Source organism: Triticum dicoccoides, chromosome 1A, assembly GCF_002162155.2.
Source record: "Triticum dicoccoides isolate Atlit2015 ecotype Zavitan chromosome 1A, WEW_v2.0, whole genome shotgun sequence".
NCBI classification, from domain to species: domain Eukaryota; kingdom Viridiplantae; phylum Streptophyta; class Magnoliopsida; order Poales; family Poaceae; genus Triticum; species Triticum dicoccoides.
In genome coordinates, this window is record NC_041380.1 from 456,044,645 (window position 1) to 456,067,821 (window position 23,177).

The 23,177-nt window shown below is 42.6% G+C and overlaps 1 pseudogene; it reads left to right on the plus strand.

Annotated features, from left to right (window-relative positions):
• Positions 1–2,606: 2,606 nt before the first annotated feature.
• Positions 2,607–23,177, plus strand: part of LOC119353698 — a 72,631-nt pseudogene continuing 52,060 nt past the window's right edge.

Here is a 23,177-nt window from a genome sequence, read left to right on the forward strand (position 1 = left end):
GAGAGGCCGGCCCTCCTAGGCGTGCCCCAAGGGGAGTCCTACTCACACCGGGAGAGGGAAGGAGGAGAGAGGGGGAAGGAAAGGGGGGCGCCGCCCCCCTCCTTGTCCAGTTCGGACTAGAGGGAGAGGGGGCGCGTGGCCTGCCCTGGCCGCCCCTCCTCTTCTCCACTAAGGTCTAGTAGGCCCATTACACTCCCCGGGGGGTTCCGGTAACCCCCCGGTACTCCGGTATTTGTCCGAACTTGCCCGGAACCCTTCCGAAGTCCAAACATAGTCATCCAATATATCGATCTTTATGTCTCGACCATTTCGATACTCCCCGTCATGTCCGTGATCACATCCGGGACTCCGAACTACCTTCGGTACATAAAAAACACATAAACTCATAATACCGATCGTCACCGAACGTTAAGCGTGCGGACCCTACGGGTTCGAGAACTATGTAGACATGACCGAGACTCGTCTCCGGTCAATAACCAATAGAGGAACATGGATGCTCATATTGGCTCCTACATATTCTAGGAAGATCTTTATCGGTCAAACCGCACAACAACATACATTGTTCCCTTTGTCATTGATATGTTGCTTGCCCGAGATTCGATCGTTGGTATCCTTATACCTAGTTCAATCTCGTTACCGGCAAGTCTCTTTACTGGTTCCGTAATGCATCATCCCGCAACTAACTCATTAGTCACAATGCTTGCAAGGCTTATAGTGATGTGCATTACCGAGAGGGCCCAGAGATACCTCTCCGACAATCGGAGTGACAAATCCTAATCTCGATCTATACCAACTCAACAAGCACCATCGGAGACACCTGTAGAGCACCTTTATAATCACCCAGTTACGTTGTGACGTTTGGTAGCACACAAAGTGTTCCTCCGGTACTCGGGAGTTGCATAATCTCATAGTTATAGGAACATGTATAAGTCATGAAGAAAGCAATAGCAACAAACTAAACAATCAACGTGCTAAGCTAATGGATGGGTCAAGTCAATCACATCATTCTCTAATGATGTGATCCCGTTAATCAAATGACAACTCATGTCTATGGTTTAGCAAACATAACCATCATTGATTCAACGAGCTAGTCAAGTAGAGGCAAACTAGTGACACTTTGTTTGTCTATGTATTCACACATGTACTAAGTTTTCGGTTAATACAATTCTAGCATGAATAGTAAACATTTATCATGATATAAGGAAATATAAATAACAAGTTTATCATTGCCTCTAGGGCATATTTCCTTCAGCTTTCACTAGAGGCTTCTCTCTTGAAAGCAAATAATACGGTGCGTGAACAAATTACTGTCGAGCAATTGATAGAAAAGCGCAAAGTAATGACGATATTCAAGACAATGATTATGAAATATAGGCATCATGTCTGTGTCAACTAGACCGACTCCTGCCTGCATCTACTACTATTACTCCACACATCAATCGCTATCCAGCATGCATCTAGAGTATTAAGTTGATAAAGAATGGAGTAATGCCTTAAGTAAGATGACATGGTGTAGAGGAATAAACTCATGCAATATGATGTAAACCCCATATTTTTATCCTTGATGGCAAAAATTCAATACGTGTCTCGCTACCCCTACTTTGTCACTGGGTGAAATCATGCAAGATTGGACCCAAAGCTAAGCACCTCTCCAATTGCAAGAAAAACCATTCTAGTTGGCCAACCGAACCGATAGTTCAGAGAGAAATATAGAGATACCAAATCATGCATATAAGAATTCAGAGAAGATTCAAATAATATTCACAGAAGCTGATTATAAATCCACAATTCATCGAATCTCGACAAACACACCACAAAAGAAGATTACATCGGATAGATCTCCAAGAACATCGAGGAGAACATGGTATTGAGAATCAAAGAGAGAGAAAAGGCCATCTAGCTACTAGCTATGGACCCGTAGGTCTATGGTAAACTACTCACACTTCATCGGAAGGTCAGTAGGGTTGATGTAGATGCCCTCCATGATCAAATCCCCCTCCGGCGGGATGCCGGAAAAGGCCCCAAGATGGGATCTCACGGGAACAAAAGGTTGTGGCGGTGAAAAAGTGTTTTCATGGATGCTTCTGGTGGTTCTGGAATATATATGAATATATAGGAGGAAGAGCTAGGCCAGAAGGTCACCGAGGGGCCCACAAGGTAGGGGGTGCCTCCTAGGGCGTGCCCTCCACCTTGCCGCCACCTCGTGGCTCTTCCGACTTGCACTCCAAGTCCCCTGGGTGTCTTCTGGTCCAAGAAAAATCATTGTGAAGTTTTATTCCGTTTGGTATTCCTTTTCTGCGAAGCTCAAAAACAAGGAAAAAACATAACTAGCACTGGGCTTTAGGTTAATATGTTAGTCCCAAAAATAATACTCCCTCCATTTACTTTTGTAAGTCATTTCAGACAACTCTAAATAGGTTGTTTTGCACATTGTCTGAAATGTCTTCAAGGTCTTATAAAAGTGAACAGAGGGACTATAAAATAGCATATTAATGCATATAAAACATCCAAAACAGATAATATAATAGCATGGAACAATCAAAAGTTATAGATACGTTGGAGATGTATCACAACCCAAGAAGCACCCTTCGCCGCACGTCGCACCGATGACGCCCGTGCCCGAGCCCAGGAGGCCCTACACGGCGCCGTCCCAGAAGCCGTCACTGGCGCTCCCGGAGCCCGCCAAGCCATCAGCCACGGCGTCGCCCCCCTCGTCCCTTCCGAGAATCCCTTCCCCAACTGCAGGCCATCGCTGCCCTGCAAGCCGGCGGACATTCCCGCACCGGCTAGGCAGGAGCCTCACGTGCTGGCACCAGCGCCGGAGTTGGAGCCCTAGAAGAAGCACGACGGAGCCGCTGCCATCGCGAGGACCGAGCTGCCCGCATTCCCGAAGCCGACGGGGGAGTGGGTGAGAGAGGAGGCCCGCGCCGGCTAGGGGGGCACCTCCCGTGCTGGCACCAACACCGGAGTTGGAGTCCTAGAAGAAGCACGACCGAGCCGCTGCCATCGTGAGCACCGAGCTGCCCGCTGCTACCTCTTGAGAATTGCATTGGTTTTCCCTTGAAGAGGAAAGGGTGATGCAGCAGAGCAGCGTAAGTATTTCCCTCAGTTTTTGAGAACCAAGGTATCAATCCAGTAGGAGGCCACACACGAGTCCCTCGCAGCTACACAAACAAATAAACTCCTCGCAACCAACGCAATAAAGGGGTTGTCAATCCCTTCACGGTCACCTACGAGAGTGAGATCTGATAGATATGATAAGATAATATTTTTGGTATTTTTATGATAAAGAGAAACAAAGATGCAACTAAAATAAATGGAAAGGAAATAACTAAGTATTGGAAGATTAATATGATGGAAAATAGACCCGAGGCCATAGGTTTCACTAGAGGCTTCTCTCAAGAGCATAAGTATTACGGTGGGTGAACAAATTACTGTTGAGCAATTGACAGAATTGAGCATAGTTATGAGAATATCTAGGTATGATCATGTATATAGGCATCACGTCCAAGACAAGTAGATCGACTCCTGCCTGCATCTACTACTATTACTGCACACATCGACCGCTATCCAGCATGCATCTAGAGTATTAAGTTCAAGAGAACAGAGTAACACTTTAAGCAAGATGACATGATGTAGAGGGATAAACTCATGCAATATGATATAAACCCCATCTTGTTATCCTCGATGGCAACAATACAATACGTGCCTTGCTGCCCTTACTGTCACTGGGAAAGGACACCGCAAGATTGAACCCAAAGCTAAGCACTTCTCCCATTGCAAGAAAGATCAATCTAGTAGGCCAAACCAAACTGATAATTCGAAGAGACTTGCAAAGATAACCAATCATACATAAAAGAATTTAGAGAAGATTCAAATATTGTTCATAGATAAACTTGATCTAAACCCACAATTCATCGGTCTCAACAAACACACCGCAAAAGAAGATTACATCGAATAGATCTCCACAAGAGAGGGGGAGAACTTTGTATTGAGATCCAGAAAGAGATAAGAAGCCATCTAGCTAATAACTATGGACCCGAAGGTCTGAAGTAAACTACTCACACTTCATCGGAGAGGCTATGGTGTTGATGTATAAGCTCTCCATGATCGATACCCGCTTCGGTGGAGCTCCGAGAAAGGCCCCAAGATGGGATCTCGTGGATACAAAAAATTACGGCCGTGTAATTAGGGTTTTGGCTCCGTATCTGGTAGTTTGGGGGTACGTAGGTATATATAGGAGGAAGGAGTATGTCGGTGGAGCAACATGGGCCCCACGAGTGTGGAAGGCGCGCCTGGGGGGTGGGGTAGGCGCGCCCCCCTATCTCGTGCCTTCCTGGTTGATGTCTTGATGTAGGGTCCAAGTCCTCTAGATCACGTTCGTTCCGAAAATCACGTTCCCGAAGGTTTCATTCCGTTTGGACTCCGTTTGATATTCTTTTTCTGCGAAACTCTGAAATAGGCAAAAATAGCAATTCTGGGCTGGGCCTCCGGTTAATAGGTTAGTCCCAAAAATAATATAGAAGTGTATAATAAAGCCTAATAATGTCTAAAACAGGATATAATATAGCATGGAAGAATAAAAAATTATAGATACGTTGGAGACGTATCAAGCATCCCCAAGCTTAATTCCTGCTCGTCCTTGAGTAGGTACATGATAAAAACAGAATTTTTGATGTGGAATGCTACTTGGCATAATTTCAATGCAATTCTCTCAATTGTTGTATGAATATTCAGATCCGAAAGATTCAAGACAAAAGTTCAATATTTACATAGAAATAATAATACTTCGAACGTACTAACTAAGCAATTATGTCTCTTCAAAATAACATGGCCAAAGAAAGTTATCCCTACAAAATCATATAGTCTGACTATGCTCCATCTTCACCACACAAAGTATTTAAATTATGCACAACCCCGATGACAAGCCAAGCAATTGTTTCATACTTTTGGTGTTCTCATACTTTTTCAATCTTCACGCAATACATGAGCGTGAGCCATGGACATAGCACTATATGTGGAATAGAATGGTGGTTGTGGAGAAGACAAAAAGGGAGAAGATAGTCTCACATCAACTAGGCATATCAACAGGCTATGGAGATGCCCATTAATAGATATCAATGTGAGTGAGTAGGGATTGCCATGCAACGGATGCACTAGAGCTATAAGTATATGAAAGCTCAACAAAAAGAACTAAGTGGGTGTGCATCCAACTTGCTTGATCACGAAGACCTAGGGCATTTTGAGGAAGCTCATCATTGGAATATACAAGCCAAGTTCTATAATGAAAAATTCCCACTAGTATATGAAAGTGATAGCATAGGAGAATCTCTATCATGAAGATCATGGTGCTACTTTGAAGCACAAGTGTGGAAAAAGGATAGTAGTATTGCCCCTTTTTATTTATTTATTTATTCTTTTTTGGGCCTTCTTTTTTTGGCCTTTCTCCCCTTTTTTATTGTGACAATACTCTATGAATGATGATCATCACACTTCTATTTATTTACAACTCAATGATTACAACTCGATACTAGAACAAAGTATGACTCTATATGAATGCCTCCAGCAGTATACGGGATAGCAATGATGCATGAGTGACTTATATGAAAGAATTATGAACGGTGGCTTTGCCACAATTAAAATGTCAACTACATGATCATGCGAAGCAAATATGACAATGATGGAGCGTGTCATAGTAAACGGAACGGTGGAAAGTTGCATGGCTATATATATCTCGGAATGGCTATGGAAATGCCATGATAGGTAGGTATGGTGGTTGTTTTGAGGAAGGTATATGGTGGGTGTATGATACCGGCGAAAGGTGCGCAGTATTAGAGAGGCTAACAATGGTGGAAGGGTGAGAGTGCGTATAATCCATGGACTCAACTTTAGTCATAAAGAATTCACATACTTATTGCAAAAATCTATTAGTTATCGAAGCAAAGTACTACGCGCATGCTCCTAGGGGGATAGATTGGTAGGAAAAGACCATCGCTCGTCCCCGACCGCCACACATAAGGAGGACAATCAATAAATACATCATGCTCCAACTTCTTAACATAACGGTTCACCATACGTGCATGCTACAGGAATCACAAAATTCAACACAAGCATTTCTCAAATTCACAACTACTCAACTAGCACAACTCTAATATCACCATCTCCATATCTCAAAACAATTATCAAGTTTCAAACTTCTCATAGTATTCAACACACTCATAAGAAATTTTTATTATTAATCTTGAATGCCTAAAATAATTGAAGCAAATTACCATGCTGTTTTGTAGGACTCTCAAAATAATCTAAGTGAATCATGAGAGAGCAAAAGTTTCTATAAAACAAATCCACCATCGTGCTCTAAAAGATATAAGTGAAGCACTAGAGCAAAAACTATATAACTCAAAAGATATAAGTGAAGCACATAGAGTATTCTAACAATTTCTGAATCATGTGTCTCTCTCTCAAAAAGGTATGTGCAGAAAGGATTATTGTGGAAAAATAACAAATAAGGACTCAAATAATACAAGACGCTCCAAGCAAAACACATATCATGTGGTAAATAAAAATATAGCTCCAAGTAAAGTTACCGATAGAAGTAGACGAAAGAGGGGATGCCTTCCGGGGCATCCCCAAGATTTGGATTTTATGTGTACTTAGATTATCTTGGAGTTCCATGGGCATCCCCAAGCTTAGGCTTTTGCCACTCCTTGTTCCATAATCCATCAAATCTTTTACCCAAAACTTGAAAACTTCACAACACAAAACTTAAAGTAGAAAATCTCGTGAGCTCCGTTAGCGAAAGAAAACAAAACACCACTTCAAGGTACTGTAATGAACTCATTATTTATTTATATTGGTGTTAAACCTACTGTATTCCAACTTCACTATGGTTTATAAACTATTTTACTATCCATAGATTCATCAAAATAAGCAAACAACACATGGAAAACAGAATCTGTCAAAAACAGAACAGTCTGTAGTAATCTGTAGCTAACGCAAGATCTTGAACCCAAAAAATTCTAAAATAAATTGCTGGACGTGAGGAATTTATCTATTAATCATCTTCAAAAATAATTAACTAAATATCACTTTCCAAATAAAAATGGCAGCAGTTCTCGTGAGCGCTAAAGTTTCTGTTTTTTACAGCAAGATTAAAAAGACTTTCCCCAAGTCTTCCCAACGGTTCTACTTGGCACAAACACTAATTAAACACAAAAAACACAACCAAAACAGAGGATAGATAAATTATTTATTACTAAACAGGAGCAAAAATCAAGGAATAAAAATAAAATTGGGTTGCCTCCCAACAAGCGCTATCGTTTAACGCCCCTAGCTAGGCATGAAAGCAAGGATAGATCTAGGTATTGCCATCTTTGGAAGGCAATCCATAAGTGGCTATCATAATAGATTCATAAGGTAATTTAATTTTCTTTCTAGGGAAGTGTTCCATGCCTTTCCTTAACGGAAATTGGAATCTAATATTCCCTTCCTTCATATCAATAATTGCACCAATCATTCTAAGGAAAGGTCTACCAAGAATAATAGGACATGAAGGATTGCAATCTATGTCAAGAACAATAAAATCCATGGGCACATAATTCCTATTTTCAACAATAAGAACATCATTAATTCTTCCCATAGGTTTCTTAATAGTGGAATCCGCAAGGTGCAAGTTTAAAGAGCAATCATCAAAATCACGGAAACCTAGCAAATCACACAAAGTCTTTGGAATCGTGGAAACACTAGCACCCAAATCACACAAAGCATAGCATTCATGATCTTTAATCTTAATTTTAATAGTAGGTTCCCACTCATCATAAAGTTTTCTAGGGATAGAAACTTCCAACTCAATTTTTTCTTCATAAGATTGCATCAAAGCATCAACGATATGTTTGGTAAAGGCTTTATTTTGACTAGAAGCACGAGGAGAATTTAGCACGGATTGCAACGAGGAAATACAATCTATCAAAGAGCAATTATCATAATTAAATTCCTTGAAATCCAAAATAGTGGGTTCATTAATATTTAAAGTTTTGACTTCTTCAATACCACTTTTAACAATTTTAGCATCAAGATATAAAGACTCCGAATTTTTGGAATACCTTTTAGGTAAAGGTGGATCATATTCAGTCCCATCATTATCAAGATTAATATTGCAAAACAAAGATTCAATAGGGGACACATCAATAACTTTTAGATCTTCATCTTTATTATCATGGAAACTAGAAGAACACGCTTTTATAAAGCAATCTTTCTTAGCACGCATCCTAGCGGTTCTTTCTTTGCACTTATTCCATGAATCAATACTATTTTTAGGCAAATACGAGAACCAAGCTTTAGCACGGTCTCTAAGCGAAAAAGGAAATATCTTCAATTTAACAATATCATTGTCCACATCTTTCTTCTTTTGCATATCACACAGATCAACAAAGTTGTTTAGATGGGTAGCGACATCTTCACTAGGAAGGCCGGAAAATGGATCTTTCATGACAAGATTCAGCAAAGCAGCATTTATTTCACAAGACTCAGCATCGGTAAGAGGAGCAATCAGAGTGCTAATAAAATAATTGTTGTTGGTATTGGTAAAGTCACATAATTTGGTATTATCTTGAGCCATCGTGACAAGCAAGCAATCCGACACACAAGCAAACAAGAAACGGGTAAAAAGAGGCGAATAGAGAAAGAGAGGAGGATGGAGAGAGAGAGTGCGAATAAAACGGCAAGGGTGAAGTGGGGGGAAAGGGAAACGAGAGGCAAATGGCAAATAATGTAATGCGGGAGATAAGGGTTTGTGATGTGTACTTGGTATGTTGACTTTTGCATAGACTCCCCGGCAATGGCGCCAGAAATCCTTCTTGCTACCTCTTGAGCACTGCGTTGGTTTTCCCTTGAAGAGGAAAGGGTGATGCAGCAGAGCAGCGTAAGTATTTCCCTCAGTTTTTGAGAACCAAGGTATCAATCCAGTAGGAGGCCACACACGAGTCCCTCGCACCTACACAAACAAATAAACTCCTTGCAACCAACGCGATAAAGGGGTTGTCAATCCCTTCACGGTCACCTACGAGAGTGAGATCTGATAGATATGATAAGATAATATTTTTGGTATTTTTATGATAAAGAGAAATAAAGATGCAAGTAAAATAAATGGCAAAGGAAATAACTAAGTATTGGAAGATTAATATGATGGAAAATAGACTCGGGGGCCATAGGTTTCACTAGAGGCTTCTCTCGAGAGCATAAGTATTACTGTGGGTGAACAAATTACTGTTGAGCAATTGACAGAATTGAGCATAGTTATGAGAATATCTAGGTATGATCATGTATATAGGCATCACGTCCAAGAAAAGTAGACCGACTCCTGCCTGCATCTACTACTATTACTCCACACATCGACCGCTATCCAGCATGCATCTAGAGTATTAAGCGCAAGAGAACAGAGTAACGCTTTAAGCAAGATGACATGATGTAGAGGGATAAACTCATGCAATATGATATAAACCCCATCTTGTTATCCTCGATGTCAACAATACAATACGTGCCTTGCTGCCCTTACTGTCACTGGGAAAGGACACTGCAAGATTGAACCCAAAGCTAAGCACTTCTCCCATTGCAAGAAAGATCAATTTAGTAGGCCAAACTAAATTAATAATTCAAAGAGACTTACAAAGATAACCAATCATACATAAAAGAGTTCAGAGAAGATTCAAATATTGTTCATAGATAAACTTGATCATAAACCCACAATTCATCGGTCTCAACAAACACACCGCAAAAGAAGATTACATCGAATAGATCTCCACAAAAGAGGGGGAGAACTTTGTATTGAGATCCAAAAAGAGAGAAGAAGCCATCTAGCTATTAACTATGGACCCGAAGGTCTAAAGTAAACTACTCACACTTCATCAGAGAGGCTATGGTGTTGACGTAGAAGCCCTCCGTGATCGATACCCCCTCCGGCGGAGCTACGAAAAAGGCCCCAAGATGGGATCTCATGGATACATAAAGTTACGGCGGTGGAATTAGGGTTTTGGCTCTGTATCTGGTAGTTTGGGGGTACGTAGGTATATATAGGAGGAAGGAGTACGTCGGTGGAGCAACGTGGGCCCCACGAGGGTGGAGGGCGCGCCTAGGGGGGGGGGGTAGGCGCGCCCCCTACCTCGTGCCTTCATGGTTGATGTCTTGACGTAGGGTCCAAGTCCTCTGGATCACGTTCGTTCCGAAAATCACGTTCCCGAAGGTTTCATTCCGCTTGGACTCCGTTTGATATTCTTTTTCTGCGACACTCTGAAATAGGCAAAAAACAACAATTCTGGGCTGGGCCTCCGGTTAATAGGTTAGTCCCAAAAATAATATAAAAGTGTATAATAAAGCCCAATAATGTCCAAAACAGGATATAATATAGCATGGAACAATTAAAATTTGTATATATGTTGGAGACATATCACCCGCGTTCCCGAAGCCGACGGGGGAGTGGGTGAGAGAGGAGGCTATTAAAATGTTATTCGACCATTTCATTATTTGTAAATAAACCATTTTATTAGATGATATGAAGATGTTATTAAAATCAAAATATATTAAAACTTTTAATCGTATCTTATTAAAATGCTATGATTGTATTATTATGTTTTAGAGTCGTACCAGATGATAATAAAAATAAAAATAGTTCAAGCTTAAATACGGACATTAAAATGTTTTTGCCCTTATTATATATATTAAGTTTTAATCTGGTAATAATGAAATGTTCGATTACTAATTATTTGAAATGTAAATATGGATGTTCGTTAGGTACTATGGAAAATTTGTTACTGTTCTATGGGGATGTCGTACGCGACGACCCTTCCAGGGTCGATGTGTCCATGTGCAGGTGGAAGACAGTGGTAGCGAGAGACATGGTCAAAGTAGGTTATGCGGCAGTCAGAAGATGCGTCCGAGCGGCGTTTGGCCCTGAGTTGCATGGAAAGAAAATGACCATGGATGTCTTTGTCGTTGTTGGACGTAATGATGGTATAGTTGCCCGTTGGGTCTGCGGCCTGTCATAGGAGAAAACTCGTGGGGATCGTACATGAGGTTTGCAAGCAATCCTAATTGCTCTATGTTTGGACAATGGATGGTGTATGTGGAGTTCATTTCTATCTGTGATGATGCTGGATGCAGTAGTGGCGGTGGTGAGGTCGAGTTGGCCATCATAGTAGCCCCTAGCGCTGGTCCAATGGAACCGACAGGCCGCAACCAAGTGTATGACACGGGATATTGGTATACGACCATTGACTTGAGCGAACACATGGAGGAATTGCCGGAGGCGATAGATGATGATGATGACTGTCATTCTTCTGCCTCTTTGGACTCAGGCGAAGAAGTTGTTACTCCTCAGAGGGTGGTCACGGCACCACTGGAACCTGAGGTTTTACAGGTTACGAGTGTTGGGGAACGCAGTAATTTCAAAAAAAAATCCTACGCACACGCAAGATCTATCATGGTGATGCATAGCAACGATAGGGGAAGAGTGTTGTCCACGTACCCTCATAGACCGTAAGCGGAAGCGCTATGGCAACGCGGTTGATGTAGTCAAACATCTTCACGATCCGACTGCTCCTAGCACCAAAAGTACGGCACCTCCGCGATCTGCACACGTTCGGCTCGGTGACGTCCCACGAACTCTTGATCCAACTGAGTGTCGAGAAAGAGCTTCGTCAGCACGACAACATGATGACGGTGATGATGAAGCTACGGGAACAGGGCTTCGCCTAAGCACTGCAGCGATATGACCGAGGTGGATTATGGTGGAGGGGGGCACCGCACACGGCTAAGACAATAGTCAACTTGTGTGTTTATGGGGTGCCCCCTCCCCCGTATATAAAGGAGTGGAGGAGGGGGAGGGCCGGCCCTCTATGGCGCGCCCTGGAGGAGTCCTACTCCCATCGGGAGTAGGATCCCCCCTTCCCTAGTTGGACTAGGAGATGAAGGAAGGGGAAAGAAGGAGGAAGGAAAGGGGGGCCGGCCCCCCACCCAATTCGGATTGGGCTTGGGGGGGGGCGCCCCCTCCTAGGCTTCCTTCTCCTCCCTCCCACTAAGGCCCAATAAAGGCCATATACTTCCCGGGGGGTTCCGGTAACCTCCTGGTACTCCGGTATATTCCCGAACTCACCCGGAACCATTCTGATGTCCAAACATAGGCTTCCAATATATCGATCTTTATGTCTCAACCATTTCGAGACTCCTTGTCATGCCCGTGATCACATCCGGGACTTTGAACAACCTTCGCTAAATCAAAACACATAAACTCATAATACCGATCGTCACCGAACGTTAAGCGTGCGGACCCTACGGGTTCGAGAACTATGTAGACATGAATGAGACTCATCTCCGGTCAATAACCAATAGCGGAACCTGGATGCTCATATTGGTTCCTACATATTCTACGAAGATCTTTATCGGTCAAACCGCATAACAACATATGTTGTTCCCTTTGTCATCGGTATGTTACTTGCCCAAGATTTGATCGTCATTATCTCAATTCCTAGTTCAATCCCGTTACCGGCAAGTCTCTTTACTCGTTCCGTGATGCTACATCCCGTAACTAACTCATTAGTCACATTGCTTGCAAGGCTTATAGTGATGTGAATTACCGAGAGGGCCCAGAGATACCTCTCCGATACACGGAGTGACAAATCCTAATCTCGATCTATGCCAACTCAACAAACACCATCGGAGACACTTGTAGAGCATCTTTATAGTCACCCAGTTACGTTCTGACGTTTGATAGCGCACTAAGTGTTCCCCCGGTATTCGGGAGTTGCATAATCTCATAGTCATAGGAACATGTATAAGTTATGGAGAAAGCAATAGCAGTAAACTAAACGATCATCGTGCTAAGCTAACAGATGGGTCAAGTCAATCACATCATTCTCTAATGATGTGATCCCGTTTATCAAATGACAACTCTTTGTCCATGGCTAGGAAACTTAACCATCTCTGATCAACGAGCTAGTCAAGTAGAGGCATACTAGTGACACTCTGTTTGTCTATGTATTCACACATGCACTAAGTTTCCGGTTAAAATAATTCTAGCATGAATAATAAACATTTATCATGATATAAGGAAATATAAATAACAACTTTATTATTGCCTCTAGGGCATATTTCCTTCAGTCTCCCACTTGCACTAGAGTCAATAATCTAGTTCACATCGTCATGTGATTTCACACCAATAGTTCACATCTTTATGTGATTAGTTCACATCTTCATGTGACTAATACGCAATGGGTTTACTAGAGTCAATAATCTAGTTCACATCACTATGTGATTAACACCCAAAGAGTGATCATGTTTTGCTTGTGAGAGAAGTTTAGTCTACGGGTCTGCAACATTCAGATCCATATGTATTTTGCAAATTTCTATGTCTACAATACTCTGCACGGAGCTACTCTAACTAATTGCTCCCACTTTCAATATGTATCTAGATCAAGACTTAGAGTCATCTAGATCGGTGTAAAAAGCTTGCATCGACGTAACTCTTTACGATGAACTCTTTTGTCACCTCCATAACCGAGAAATATTTCCTTAGTCCTCTAAGAATAATTTTGACCGCTGTCCACTGATCTACTCCTAGATCACTATTGCACTCCCTTGCCAAAATCATGCTAAAGTATACAATAGGTCTGGTACACAGCATAGCATACTTTATAGAACCTATGACTGAGGCATAGGGAATGGCTTTTCATTCTCTTTCTATCTTCTACCATGGTCGGGTTTTGAGTCTTTACTCAACTTCACACCTTGCAACATAGGCAAGAACTCTTTCTTTGACTGATCCATTCTGAACTCCTTCAAAATCTTGTCAAGGTATGTACTCATTGAAAAAACTTATCAAGCATCTTGATCTATATCTATAGATCTTGATGCTCACTATATAAGTAGCTTTACCGAGGTCTTTCTTTGAAAAAATCCTTTCAAATACTCCTTTATGCTTTCCAGAAAATTCTACATCATTTCCGATCAACAATATGTCATACACATATACTTATCAAAAAGGCTGTAGTGCTCCCACTCACTTTCTTGTAAATACAGGCTTCTCCAAAAGTTTGTATAAAACCATATGCTTTGATCACACTATCAAACCGTATATTCCAACTCCGAGAGGCTTGCACCAGTCCATAAACGGTTCGCCGGAGCTTGCACACTTTGTTAGCACCTTTTGGATCGACAAAACCTTCTGGTTGCATCATATACAACTCTTCTTTAAGATATCCATTAAGGAATGCAGTTTTGACGTCCATTTGCCAAATTTCATAATCATAAAATGCGGCAATTGCTAACATGATTCAGACGGACTTAAGCATCACTACGGGTGACAAGGTATCATCGTAGTCAACTCCTTGAACTTGTCGAAAACCTTTTGCAACAAGTGAAACTTTGTAGACAGTAACATTACCGTCAGCGTCAGTCTTCTTCTTGAAGATCCATTTATTCTCTATGGCTTGCTGATCATCGGGCAAGTCAACCAAAGTCCATACTTTGTTCTCATACATGGATCCCATCTCAGATTTCATGGCCTCTAGCCATTTTGCGGAATCTGGGCTCATCATCGCTTCCTCATAGTTCGTAGGTTCGTCATGGTCAAGTAACATGACTTCCAAAACAGGATTACCGTACCACTCTGGTGCGGATCTTACTCTGGTTGACCTACGAGGTTCGGTAGTAACTTGATCAGAAGTTTCATGATCATCATCATTAGCTTCCTCACTTACTGGTGTAGGAATCATTGGAACTGATTTTAGTGATGAACTACTTTCCAATAAGGGAGCAGGTACTGTTACCTCATCAAGTTCTACTTTCCTCCCACTCACTTCTTTCAAGAGAAATTCTTCTCTAGAAAGGATCCATTCTTAACAACGAATATCTTGCCTTCGGATCTGTGATAGAAGGTGTACCCAACAGTCTCCTTTGGGTATCCTATGAAGACACATTTCTCCGATTTGGGTTCGAGCTTATCAGGTTGAAGCTTTTCACATAAGCATCGCAGCCCCAAACTTTAAGAAACGACAACTTGGGTTTCTTGCCAAACCATAGTTCATAAGGTGTCATCTCAACGGATTTTGATGGTGCCCTATTTAACGTGAATGCAGCTGTCTTTAAAGCATAACCCCAAAACGATAGCGGTAAATCAGTGAGAGACATCATAGATCGCACCATATCTAATAAAGTGCGGTTACAACATTCGGACACACCATTACATTGTGGTGTTCCAGGTGGCGTGAGTTGCGAAACTATTCTGCATTGTTTTAAATGAAGACCAAACTCGTAACTCAAATATTTGTTTCCGTGATCAGATCGTAGAAACTTTATTTTCTTATTATGATGATTTTCCACTTCACTCTGAAATTCTTTGAACTTTTCAAATGTTTCAGACTTATGTTTCATCAAGTAGATATACCCATATCTGCTCAAATCATCTGTGAAGGTCAGAAAATAACGATACCCGCCATGATCCTCAACACTCATTGGATCGCACACATCAGTATGTATTATTTCCAACAAGTCTATTGTTCGCTCCATTGTTCTGAACAACGGAGTCTTAGTCATCTTGCCCATGAGGCATGGTTCGCAAGCATCAAGTGATTCCAAAAGTCCATCAGTATGGAATTTCTTCATGCGCTTTACACCAATATGACCTAAACGGCAATGCCACATATAAGTTGCACTATCATTATTAACTCTGCATCTTTTGGCATCAATATTATGAATATGTGTATCACTACGATCGAGATTCAATAAACCATTTATATTGAGTGTATGACCATAGAAGGTTTTATTCATGTAAATAGAACAACAATTATTCTTTGACTTAAATGAATAACTGTATTGCAATAAACATGATCCAATCATATCCATGCTCAACGCAAACACCAAAAAACTTTTATTTTAGGTTCAACACTAATCCCGAAGGTAAAGGGAGTGTGTGATGGTGATCTTATCAACCTTGGAATCACTTCCAACTCACATCATCACCTCGCCCTTAACTAGTCTTTGTTTATTTTGCAACTCCCGTTTCGAGTTACTACTCTTAGCAACTGAACCAGTATCAAATACTGAGGGGTTGCTATAAACACTAGTAAAGTACACATCAATAACATGTATATCAAATATACCTTTGTTCACTTTGCCGTCCTTCTTATCCACCAAGTATCTATGGCAGTTCCATTTCCAGTGACCATTTCCTTTGTAGTAGAAGCACTCAGTTTCAGGCTTGGGTCTAGATTTGGGTTTTTTTCATGGGAGTGGCAACTTGCTTGCCATTCTTCTTGTAGTTCCCTTTCTTTCCCTTGCCCTTTTACTTGAAACTAATGGTCTTGTCAACCATCAACACTTGATGTTTTTCTTGATTTCTACCTTCGCTGATTTCAGCACCGCGAAGAGCTCGGGGATTGTTTTCGTCATCCCTTACATATTATAGCTCATCACGATGTTCTAGTAACTTGGTGATAGTGACTAGAGAACTCTGTCAATCACTATCTTATCTGGAAGATTAACTCCCACTCGATTCTAGTGATTGTAGTACTCAGACATTCTGAGCACATGCTCACTGGTTGAGCTATTCTCCTCCATCTTGTAGGCAAAGTACTTGCCAGAGGTCTCATACCTCTCGACTCAGGCATGAGTATGAAATACCAATTTTAGCTCTTGGAACATCTTATATGCTCCGTGGCGTTCAAAACGTTTTTGAATTCCTGGTTCTAAGCCGTAAAGCATGGTGCACAAAACTATCAAGTAGTCATCATACCGAGCTTTGCCAAATGTTCATAACGTCTGCATCTGCTCCTGCAATAGGTCCATCACCTAGCGGTGCATCAAGGACATAATTCTTCTATGGAGCAATGAGGATAATCCTCAGATCAGGGAGCTAGTCCGCATCATTTCTACTAACATCTTTCAACATAGTTTTCTCTAGGAACATATCATAAATAAAACGGGGAAGCTATACGCGAGCAATTGATCTACAACATAGGTATGCAAATACTATCAGGACTAAGTTCATGATAAATTTAAGTTCAATTAATCATATTACTTAAGAACTCTCACTTAGATAGACATCCCTCTAATCATCTAAGTGATCATGTGATCCATATCAACTAAACCATGTCTGATTATCACGTGAGATGGAGTAGTTTTCAATGGTGAACATCACTATGTTGATCATATCTACTATATGATTCATGCTCGACCTTTCGGTCTCAGTGTTCCGAGGCCATATCTGCATATGCTAGGCTCATCAAGTTTAACCTGAGTATTCTGCGTATGCAAAACTGGCTTGCACCTGTTGTATGTGAACGTAGAGCTTATCGCACCCGATCATCACGTGGTGTCTCGGCACAACGAACTGTAGCAATGGTGCATACTCAGGGAGAACACTTACACCTTGAAATTTAGTGAGAGGTCATCTTTTAATGGTACCGTAGAACTAAGCAAAATAAGGTGCATAAAGGATAAATATCACATGAAATCAATATAAGTGATATGATATGGCCATCATCATCTTGTGCCTTTGATCTTCATCTCCAAAGCACCGTCATGATCACCATCGTCCCCGACTTGACACCTTGGTCTCCATCGAGGCATCGTTGTCGTCTCTCCAACTATTGCTTCTATGACTATCACTACCGCTTAGTGATAAAGTAAAGCAATTACATGGCGATTGCATTTCATACAATAAAGCGACAACCATATGGCTCATGCCAGTTGCCGATAACTCTATTACAAAACATGATCATCTCATACAATAAAATTTAGCATCATGTCTTGACCATATCACATCACAACTTGCCCTGCAAAAACAAGTTAGACATCCTCTATTTTGTTGTTGCAAGTTTTACGTGGCTGCTACGGGGTGAGCAATAACCGTTCTTACCTATGCATCAAACACCACAACGCGGTATAGTGATTGATTTTTGATCTTCAGAAAGAACCTTGTTCATTGAATCCGATTCAACTAAAGTTGGAGAAAGTGACACCCACCGGCCACCTGTGTGCGAAGCACGTTGGTAGAACCAGTCTCGCATAAGCGTACACGTAATGTCGGTCTGAGCCGCTTCATCCAACAATACCGTTGATTCAAGAATCAATTAGTGACGGCAAGCAATATGTATATACCCATGCCCACAACTCCTTTGTGTTCTACTCGTGCATATAACATCTACTCATAGACCTGGCTCGGATGCCACTATTGGGGAACGCAGTAATTTCAAAAAAATTCCTATGCACACGCAAGATCTATCATGGTGATGCATAGCAATGAGAGGGGAAGAGTGTTGTCCACGTACCCTCGTAGACCGTAAGCGGAAGTGTTATGACAATGCGGTTGATGTAGTTGAACGTCTTCACGATCCGACCTATCCTAGCACCAAAAGTACGGCACCTCCGCGATCTGCACACGTTCGGCTCGGTGATGTCTCACAAACTCTTGATCCAGCGGAGTGTCGAGGGAGAGCTTCGTCAGCACGATGGCGTGATGACGATGATGATGAAGCTACCGGAACAGGGCTTCGCCTAAGCACTGCAACGATATGACCGAGGTGTATTATGGTGGAGGGGGACACCGCACACGGCTAAGACAATAGTCAACTTGTGTGTCTATGGGGTGCCCCCTCCTCCGTATAAGGAGTGGAGGAGGGGGAGGGCCGACCCTCTATGGTGCGCCTTGGAGGAGTCCTACTCCCACCAAGAGTAGGATTCCCCCCTTCCCTAGTTTGACTAGGAGAGAAAGGAAGGGGAATGAAGGAGGAAGGAAAGGGGGGGCCGCCCCCACCCAATTCGGATTGGGCTTGGGGGGGGGGGGCTCATAGGCTTCCTTCTCCTCTCTCCCACTAAGGCCCATATACTTCCCGGGGGAGTTCCAGTAACCTCCCGGTACTCCGGTATATTCCCGAACTCACCCGGAACCATTTCAATGTCCAAACATAGGTTTCCAATATATTGATCTTATGTCTCGACCATTTCGAGACTCCTCGTCATGCCCGTGATCACATCCGGGACTGGAACAACCTTCGGTACATCAAAACACATAAACTCATAATACCGATCGTCACCGAACGTTAAGCGTGCGGACCCTACGGGTTTGAGAACTATGTAAACATGACCGAGACTTATCTCCGGTCAATAACCAATAGCGGAACCTGGATGCTCATATTGGTTCCTACATATTCTACGAAGATCTTTATCAGTAAACCGCATCACAACATACGTTGTTAACTTTGTCATCGATATGTGCTACCTATTGAGCATGCGTTGGTTTTCCTTGAAGAGGAAAGGGTGACGCAACATAGTAGCGTAAGTATTTCCCTCAGTTTTTGAGAACCAAGGTACCAATCCAGTAGGAGGTAACACACAAGTCACCTAGTACCAGCACAAACAAACAAGAACCTCGCAACCAACGCGATAAAGGGGTTGTCAATCCCTTCACGGTCACTTACGAAAGTGAGATCTGATAAAGATAATAAGATAAATATTTTTTGGTATTTTTATGATATAGATTGGAAAATAAAGATTGCAAAATAAATGGTAATAGAAATAGCAAATTGATATGGAAATAATATGATGGAAGATAGACTCGGGGGCCATAGGTTTCACTTGTGGCTTCTCTCAAGATAGCAAATTCTACGGTGGGCGAACAAATTACTGTCGAGCAATTGATAAAAAAGTGAATACTTATGATAATATCTAGGCATGATCTTGTATATAGGCATCACGTCCGCGACAAGTAGACCGAAACGATTCTGCATCTACTACTGTTACTCCACACATCGACCGCTATCCAGCATGCATCTAGAGTATTAAGTTCATAAGAACAGAGTAACGCATTAGGCAAGATGACATGATGTAGAGGGATAAACTCAAGCAATATGATATAAACCCCATCTTTTTATCCTCGATGTCAACAATACAATACGTGCCTTGCTGCCCCTGCTGTCACTGGGAAAGGACACCGCAAGATTGAACCCAAAGCTAAGCACTTCTCCCATTGCAAGAACGATCAATCTAGTAGGCCAAACCAAATTGATAATTCGAAGAGACTTGCAAAGATATTTAAATCATGCATAAAATATTTCAGTGAAGAATCAAATATTGTTCATAGATAATCTTGATCATAAACCCACAATTCATCGGATCTTGACAAACACACCGCAAAAAGAACTACATCGAATAGATCTCCAAGAGAATCGAGGAGAACTTTGTATTGAGATCCAAAGAGAGAGAGAGAGAGAGAAGAAGCCATCTAGGTAATAACTATGGACCCGAAGGTCTGTGGTAAACTACTCACACATCATCGGAGAGGCTAGGGTGTTGATGTAGAAGCCCTCCATGATCGATTCCCCCTCCGGCAGAGCGCCAAAAAAGGCCCCAAGATGGGATCTCACGGGTATAGAAGGTTGCGATGGTGGAAATAGGGTTTCGTGGTGCTCCCGGATGTTTTCGGGGTATATGGGTATATATAGGAGGAAGAAGTACAACGGTGGAGCTGCGAGGGGCCCATGAGGGTGGGGGGCGCGCCTACCCCCCTGGGCGCGCCTCCCTGCCTCGTGGCCTCCTCACTTCTTTCTTGATGTCCACTCCAAGTCTCCTGGATCACGTTTGTTACAAAAATAACTCTCCCGAAGGTTTCATTCCGTTTGATATTCCTTTTCTGCGAAACACTGAAATAGGCAAAAAACAATTTGCACTAGGCCTTTGGTTAGTAGGTTAGTCCCAAAAATAATATAAAAGGTAAATTAAAGCCCATTAAACATCCAAAACAGATAATATAATAGCATGGAACAATCAAAAATTATAAATACGTTGGAGACTTATCAAGCATCCCCAAGCTTAATTCCTGCTCGTCCTCGAGTAGGTAATTGATAAAAACAAATTTTTTGATGTGGAATGCTACCTAGCATAATTCTCAATGTAATTTTCTTTATTGTGGCATGAATGCTCAGATCCGAAAGATTCAAGACAAAAGTTTAATATTGACATAAAATAATAATACTTCAAGCGTACTAAGTAATTGTGTCTTCTCAAAATATCATGGCAAAAGGAAGTTATCCCTACAAAGTCATATAGTCTCGCTATGCTTTATCTTCACCACACAAAGTATTTAAATCATGCACAACCCCAATGGCAAGCCAAGCAATTGTTTCATACTTTTGATGTTCTCAAACTTTTTCAATCTTCATGCAATATATGAGCGTGAGCCATGGACATAGCACTATAGGTGGAATAGAATGGTGGTTGTGGAGAAGACAAAAGGAGAAGATAGTCTCACATCAACTAGGTGTATCAACAGGCTATGGAGATGCCCATTGAGGGAGTCCTGGATTAGGGGGTCTCCGGACAGCCGAACTATATCCTTTGGCCGGACTGTTGGACTATGAAGATACGAGATTGAAGACTTCGTCCTGTGTCCGGATGGGACTCTACTTGGCGTGGAAGGCAAGCTAGGCAATACGGATATGCATATCTCCTCCTTTGTAACCGACCTTGTGTAACCCTAGCCTCCTCCAGTGTCTATATAAACAAGAGGGTTTTAGTTCGTAGGACAACAGACAATCATACCATAGGCTAGCTTCTAGGGTTTAGCCTCTCCGATCTCGTGGTAGATCAACTCTTGTACTACTCATATTATCAAGAATAATCAAGCAGGACGTAGGGTTTTACCTCCATCAAGAGGGCCCGAACCTGGGTAAAACATCGTGTCTCCCGCCTCCTGTTACCATACGCCTTAGACGCACAGTTCGGGACCCCCTACCCGAGATCCGCCGGTTTTGACACCGCCCCGTCCAGTTTGGACCGTATACTCGATCGCTCGTGTCAAATACACGGCACCCCCGACAAGCCAGCCAACCACACCAATAGGGATTGTTGGGTGTTCAAGCAGGCCGGCAAGTTAAATGCCGAAAACAAAGATAAGGGGTCACATAGCGATGACGAGGAGGAGCCCCGGCAGCCGAACACCGGAGGACAAAAGAGGTCCCCCCACAAGTGCGGACGGTGAACATGATATACGCAACCCAAATCGCCAAGAGGGAGCGGAATCATGCGCTAAGGGACGTATATGCGTTGGAGCCAGTCGCCCCAAAGTTCAACCCATGGTCCTCTTATCCGATCACCTTCGATCGCAGGGACCACCCCACTAGTATCCGTCATGGCGGATTCGCCGCACTGGTCCTAGACCCAATCATTGACGGATTTCACCTCACTCGAGTCCTTATGGATGGCGGAAGCAGCCTGGACCTGCTTTATCAGGACACAGTGCGCAAAATGGGTATAGACCCCTCAAGGATCAAACCCACAAAAACGACCTTCAAAGGCGTCATACCAGGTGTAGAGGCCCATGCACAAGCTCAGTCACACTGGAAGTGGTCTTCGGATCCCCGAATAACTTCCGAAGCGAGGAGTTAATCTTCGATATAGTCCCGTTCTGCAGTGGCTATCATGCACTTCTCGGGCGAACCACATTTGCGAGATTCAATGCGGTACCGCATTATGCATACCTCAAGCTCAAGATGCCAGGACCTCGGGGGGTCATCACAGTTAATGGAAACACATAGCGCTCTCTCCGCACGGAGGAGCACACTGCAGCCCTCGCAACAGAAGCGCAAAGCAGCCTCTTAAGGCAATCCACCAGTTCGGCGATTAAAGACCCAGACACCTTCAAGCGCGCCCGGAGTAATCGGCAACAAGACCGCCTGGCATGTTCCGAGCTCGCATAGCAATGCGGCCACCGCCCCAGCCCCAGCCAAACGGCAAAATTCGTGCCACGCGTACACAATTACGCATTGAAAATACCATGGGCACAGGTGGGGAGGGGGGCACGACTACGGCATGCCCCAAGACGCGGCTCAACCGCACTAGGGGCTTCCCGCTTTGTTATTTTTCTCTCTTTCAGGACTTTAATCTCTGGAAACCCTATCCGGCAGTATGATTGCCGGACACATGATGCAACAACCAAGGAGGCAGAAAGCTACGTCGCACCACTGAACTCCCAGGTGGATTCCGATAACGAGTGAAATACTTGCTTTAAATACCATTCCTCAGCTTGCCCTTGGAGGGGACATGTCAAATAGTCCTACTTTCTGCTTATCGCGCTACTTGTATCATTCTGCTTTAACGCACCTTTTTGAATAAACAGTGCATAGCACTAGACT